The sequence below is a fragment of the Nelumbo lutea genome, chromosome 2, assembly GCF_056320005.1.
Source record: "Nelumbo lutea isolate HS-2025 chromosome 2, American lotus-T2T, whole genome shotgun sequence".
Classification (NCBI taxonomy): domain Eukaryota; kingdom Viridiplantae; phylum Streptophyta; class Magnoliopsida; order Proteales; family Nelumbonaceae; genus Nelumbo; species Nelumbo lutea.
Window position 1 is genome coordinate 9,461,123 of NC_142685.1, and position 6,975 is coordinate 9,468,097.

Below are 6,975 nucleotides of genomic sequence, written 5' to 3' on the forward strand. Positions count from 1 at the left end.
TATTTGCAATATTTTATGCATTCAAGGTACACTCTATTTATTTTATAGAAATTTTTATATTTATATTCATTTTTGTCTTAAAATTAATTATTTGCTTTATGGTAATTGATGGGGGTGGAAGTGACTTTTGATCTTCATTGATAATAATTCATTTATATATACAATTATACATGCATACATATGTGTGTATGTGTGTGTAACAAATCAAAATTATTTTTAATTTTTCATTCCTTTTAATGTCATGCTTTTTTTAATTTTATTTTACATTTATAACCCATTTTTACTAAATAAAAATATATTTGTTTAGTTTATATATTTTATATTTTTCAATGTAATACAATTTATAAATGATGGAGAATTAAAGCTAGTAAAAAGGGGGTCTGTCCATGCAATCGAGTTAATTGTACAAAGATATTTTTGTTCATTGTAATTAGATTTAGGGAAAAGAAACCATATTCTAACAAGTACATTTAGTAAGAGAAAAAATAAATGACATGTTTTTTTTATCTAAAAGAAGTATTATGGAAACTTTTTAATATAAATTGATTTATTTTATTCATAAACAACTAAATAATCAATTTTATTGAATTTTAAGAATTATTATAACTAATTACAATATTTGTTTTCTTTTTAGTGTTTATAAAACCGGACTGGACCAGCCAGTTGGAAGGGGAAAGCGGATAAGAATTGAAGGCAAGAATTAAACACCACACTAAGTAAATGAATTGGGAAAGGAGATAAGAATTAAACCCCACACTAAGTCACTCATAAAGGTGGACCTAATGGTGATTTTAGGGGCCATTTGATAACAATAAATGGCTGAATTGAAATGATTTATCACTTTGTGGTTCAATAAAAAAAAGGCAAATTAATCAACTCAGTTTTAGCTTCAGCCATTAAGGAACTCAAAACTTCTTTAGGGCTTTTTTGTGAGGGTTGAGTTGAAAATTCAGCTAAGTTGGTTAACTGTTTTGAAGTTTCTAAATAAGCTATTCAAAAAGATTGAAGTGGGCAGTGCTTCAAATGATTGACTAACAACTGATCTAATCTCTCTAGATTATTCACCAAACATATCTTATAGGCTCTGGTTGTTCATGTGGGATTCACCTAAAAAAAGCCAAGAGACATTGTTAGGGATGCCAATGGATTAGGTTAAATGATAAACCTGGCTTTACCTGACGCTATAGAATTGGATTAGGGTCAAGTTTATTCAAATGTAGGTTGGGTTAGGGTTTTGACTCTTTAACCCAAGTTGAGTTTGGGTTTAGTTGGCCTACCCTGCCAAGCCATGATAACCCTATACAGGTATATCATATTCTTGTAATTTGCTTATTTTTACTGGGATGGGTCAAGTTGGGTTTGGGAGTAGAACATTGGAGGGTTAAGTTGGGGTAGAGCCGTTGAAGTAAACTTGTATTAGAAACTCGTATTAGAAGCAAACTTGTATTCATGCTAATGGGTAAACTCAACCCATTGGCATGAATTGAAATCTGCTCTTCACAAAGCGCATTATGGATGCAAGTTGAACTAGGTTAGATCGGGTTGAAGTCACTCCTAACCTATTCCAAGCTATGAAATCCTTAACCCTATCTCAACCCAAACTATGGAACCCTTAACCCTAACCCCAGCCCAACTCAAAGTTTTTAGGTTGGTTTAGGATCAAGACCATACTTGTTCACATGTTCAGTTGAAAACAACCCTAACTCAACCCAAGCTATGGAACATTAACCCTATCCCAAACCCATCCCAAAGTTTTTAAGTTGGGATAGGATTAGGACCATACTTGTTCAGAAATTTGTCTTAGGCTTGTCTTTACACTAAAGCTCGAGCCCATTCAAATTTTGGCAAAAGCTAAGCCTGATCCCAACCCTTGAATAGGCCTAGATTAAGTTGGACTTGGGGTTTCTCTACTTCCTTTTGTCAAATGCTTTTATTTCCCATGCTTAAGGGTTGAGGTACGGGTGCAACCAAATCAAGCCAAGCCAAACTTTTCCATGTCTTGGCTTGACTTGACTAAAATATTATTAGGTTCAAGTTTTACTCCAACTATATTTTTCAGTTCAACCTTGGCTTGATTAAATATTCAATGAGTTCAAGTTTGGATCGAAAGCTTTAAAATAAATATATTTGTATATTTTGTATATATGATAGTTTTTATAATATTCTTATATTATATATGTACATATGTATGCTATGTATGTATGTGTTAGTCGAGCCAAACTTTTTATTGGTTGAGCTTGAGCTTGAAATTAATCGAGGTTACCCTGATGTTTGAATTCAAATAAATTGTTAAGGTCAATTTAGTAATAGCATTATTATAGCTAATAGGACATAGTTACCATGCTCGTGAAAAAATTTCACCTTAAACTTAAAATTGTTGACATTCATATATACATACATGTAGAGGTGTATATCGGCCCGCGGACGGCCTGTGCTGTGCTAGTCCGCAGGTCATGCTTGCCTGCTCTAGGATACTTCTGAGGTCAGGCCCAACACGGCCCATGGCACTAGCCCACATGGGCCTAGGCTAGGTTGTGCCATGGGCCAAGCCTTGGGCCAGATCATAAGAGGCATATTTGAAAAAATAAAGATAATAAAAATTTTAAGTTAAATTAAAAAATAGACAAAAATTGAAACAAAAATCTTAAACTTTTATTTTACATGAAATTTTATGTATATGAAACAATAAAATGAAATTAAAAAATTACAATACAATTGGAATAAAATAGTATAATAAAGTTGAAAATAAAAAATTGTACATATTAAATACATTATATATTGTATATTATTATATAATTATTATTACATATACATATATATGGGTCGTGCGAGGTTGTAGGCCCATGGGCCTGAAAACCCATGCCTGACATGGCCTGCATGCTACAGTGTTGGGCCGCAAGTGGCATGACCTGATTTATAAACATGCATATAGATAGACACATACAAAAAATAGATAAATAAATAAATAAATAAGTGCATACGTATACATACATACATACATACATGCATGCATGCATATATACATAAGTACTTGCATAAATAAATGTTTACATAATATTTATACATACAAATATGAAGCTACATCAGGTTTAGGTTGGCTAAGGCCTAAACCCTAATTTAACTTGAAGTTAAATTGGATTCATGGGGGCCAACCCATTGGGGTGGGGAGTAGGGGAGGGGGAAATTTACATAGAATAGTGGGGATTTTTGGGCCATAGGGGCCTGGGGGGGGGGGGGAGGGGGGGCATGGCTCCACTGGGTCCCCTTGAACCCTATCCAAAAATTCAGACTAATCCAGACTAGGGATGCAAATGGATCAGACTGGTTTGAAACTCAAGCCCAACCTGATGTTACAAATCATAGATCCAATACGGTTCAAAGATCTGATTAGATCTCACAAGTGTCAATTCAAAAAAATATGAGAAAATAATAAGAAAAAGCATAATAGTTTATACAAAAAAAAACAAAAAATACAAGCATTTTCAACTATTTCAGTGTATATACATGTTTTTTTAAATAAATAATATAAAAACTACAAAAAATGCAATATCAACACATTTATAAATAAATTCATGATCGAATCGGATAGGGGTGATCCAAACTCGATCTACTTTTAATCTGCCATATTTGCAAATCAGATCCGATCACAAAATTTAGAGGATATTCGAACCAAACAAAATAGAATCGGGTTTCAAAGTGGACCAGATCATAATCCAATTCGTTTGCACCCTAGTCCAATCCAAGTCGCAGGCCTAGTAACCATTGTGCTTCATCTCTCCCAAACGGCCACTTCAACGACTTATTAATGACAAAACAACAAATCATTCAATCCAGCTATTTCAAATGTACTAGTGGTAGTATTTAATGTTGTCACAAGTGACCACTTTCCCATGCCTTCAAGTGCCTTCATTGTTCCCACGTCTTGCCATCAGAGTGCCATCAAGTGTGACTTGGGTGGGGCTATTTATGTATTTTGTATTGGGGGGATTTCAACAGCATGATTGTAAATACAAATATGATAGTTCAATATTTTGATGTAACCTTCTTCCAGAACACCAAAAGCTTAAGCTACTCTTTGAGGGGAGGTAGGTAGTTGAGTGGTGCCAATACCGTGTAAAAGTTAAGCACAAGGTCCCCTCGACACAAACTTGTGTGCTTGTGCTTGCCATCGTTTAATGCAATACAAATCATCTTTTGACTAATTTGTGTGCCACCTTGTTGCCTTTTCTTGTATTGTTGCTTATCTCATAGGCTTACTCCACCCACAACGAGTGCCACATGGGGCCTCACCATTTAGCCATGTGATAGTTAGTATTAGAGCAGGAGCTCCACTACACATTGGACCTTGTCGATCGACTCACATCCAGCACAAACAACGAAAGGCAACTGCAATGCCACCAGTGACATAATATATGGCTTGTCTCAAGCCCACGACATTGACAAGGCACCAACCGACGAACCTTCCAAAATCCAAGCCCCGAAGGGCCGCACAACCAAAGCAGGCAAATGGGACAAGTTCGTTTATCAATTAGCAAGCATGGACATGCGTGTCTTGCATTGCAAGGCAACAGTGGGTGAGACCCAAGATTAGGTTGATGAACTCCAACTAAACATGGAGACTGTCGAGCACGTCATGGTAGAGCTAGAAACCCATGTCAATGGAGTCCTCAAAGAGACCCATGACACCTTGCAATGTTCCCAAGCCAACTCCTCCCAAAGCAACCTCCAAGGCATGATAGACAACTTCCAAGCACAATTGGATGAGATGAGGGGTGAAATATCCCTCATAAAAAGGGCCATGGCCAATTCAACTAGCACCTGCTCCAACCACACACATAAAGATACGGCAACTGACGCCCTACTCAGGTGCATGGGATGCCTAGGAGCTAGACAACTTCTTGTGGCAACTTGAACAATATTTCTCTGCGACTGGCATTCATGATGACCACATTCAGGTATGCACAACCGCCATGTATTTAAATGATATTGCAATGTTATGGTGGTGTAGGTGTTGTCAGAACATGGAACGGGGCACACGTACCCTCGACACCTGTGCCAACTTCAAACGAGAGATCAAGTGACAGTTCTACCCTGAGAACGTTGAGTACCTTGCACAAAGGAAGATGAAGAACTTGAAGCAAGAGGACTCATTGCATGATTATGTTCAAGAATTCTCAACCTTGATACTTGAGACCATTGACATGTCTGACAAGGACCTATTATTCAACTTCATGGATGGTCTCAAGCCATGGGCCGAGCTTGAGCTACAACGAAGAGGGGTGAAGGACCTAGCAACAATAGCGGTGGCGGCCGAGCAACTTGTAGACCTAAAGAAACCGGATGAAATAGACCACCAGCCTCCTAGCCCATGTACCAGAAGCTTGAGTGGGGGAGACGTGCAATCCATGTTCCCTCGAGAGAAGCAACCATCCACCAGCAAGCTAGTTAATCAGCAGCAAGGGAAGAATCCACAAGGATCTTCTAGCTCCCAGGGTTACTAGTATAGGAGACCTGCCACACCTCCTTCCCCGTGTTTCAACTGCAATGATATGCATTGGACCAATCAATGTCCCTTGTAGAAGAAAATCAATGCCCTCATCACCAAGCTTAGTGATAATGAAGCGAGTGATGAGGAGAGACGCACACAACTGCCTAGAGTTGGTGCCCTCAAACTCATAAATGCCATGGTCAAGAAAGAGGTCATGACTAAACAATCCAACAAAGCCCACAAGGGGCTGCAATACATAGACATCACCCTTGGCGGGAGGCCAACTCAAGCCTTGGTAGACATCGGGGCAACACACAATTTCATCTCCCGGACAGAAGTTGAGTGCCTTGGCTTAACCACCACAAAACAAATGGGCTGGGTCAAGGCTATCGATTCAGGGGCCAAAGCAATCGAAGGCATCGCTCATGAAGTAGAGCTCCAAGTGGGACCATGGAGGGGCAACATCAACCTATTTGTGGTTCCCTTGGATGATTTCCAAGTTGTTCTTGGAGTGGAGTTTTTGACACAGGTGGAAGCAACCCTCATGCCTCACATCAACAGATTACTCATCTTAAACGAGCGCTCCCCTTGCATGATCCCGATGACAACAACACTTCAGGTACATGGGAAGCAACTTTCAGCCATTCAACTATATCAAGAAGTAGACGTCCATAGAGCCAACACCATGTCAACAACAGAGAATGTCCCCTCTTTGACACATCATATCTGCACCAGAATGGGTAAGGAAGCCATCACGAAGAAGCAATCTCCACCCAAGCCATTCCAACACCAACCTCAACAACAATGTCAACATCTACGCCAGCCTCAGCATCAACACCAGCATCAGCGCAACTATCATCCAACGTCAAAGGTGCCCGAGAGACCAAAGGCCATCTCTAGCCACAACCATTTAAAACACACTCACTACAGGGGAGAGTGAATGCCATCCTACCCACATAGGTACCCTTCTCGCAACAACCATCACTCCATTCCTCCTAGGAATCTTGCGAGAAGCCATCATTGGGGGACAAATCATTTTGGGAATTTAAGTCCTAACAATCCAAAACCCCATTTTGCTCTGAACCTGGCCCCAACTTTCCCTTCAACCAAGCCAGACCCTCCTTTGTCTTACTTTGAAGCGGCCGGGAAAGGAATGAACCTAGACCATAGTTATAGGATTCCCTAACACAATGAACACTTTCAAGACTACCCATCAAGACCATGCCTGGGCCCTGGGAGAGATAGTGTTCATGGAGTAGGTAAAGAATCCTCCCTCACCAACAGTCAGATCAAAGCATCAAGTAAGAGTTGGTGTTTGAGGACAAAGACCGAATTGAGTGGAGGAGACTGTCACAAGCGATTGCTTCACCACATCTTCAAGTGCCTTTGTCGTGCTCATGTCTTGCCATTAGAGTGCCATCAAGTGTGTATTGGATGGGGCTACTTATGTATTTTGTATTGGGGGATGCTAATGGCAAGACATGGGC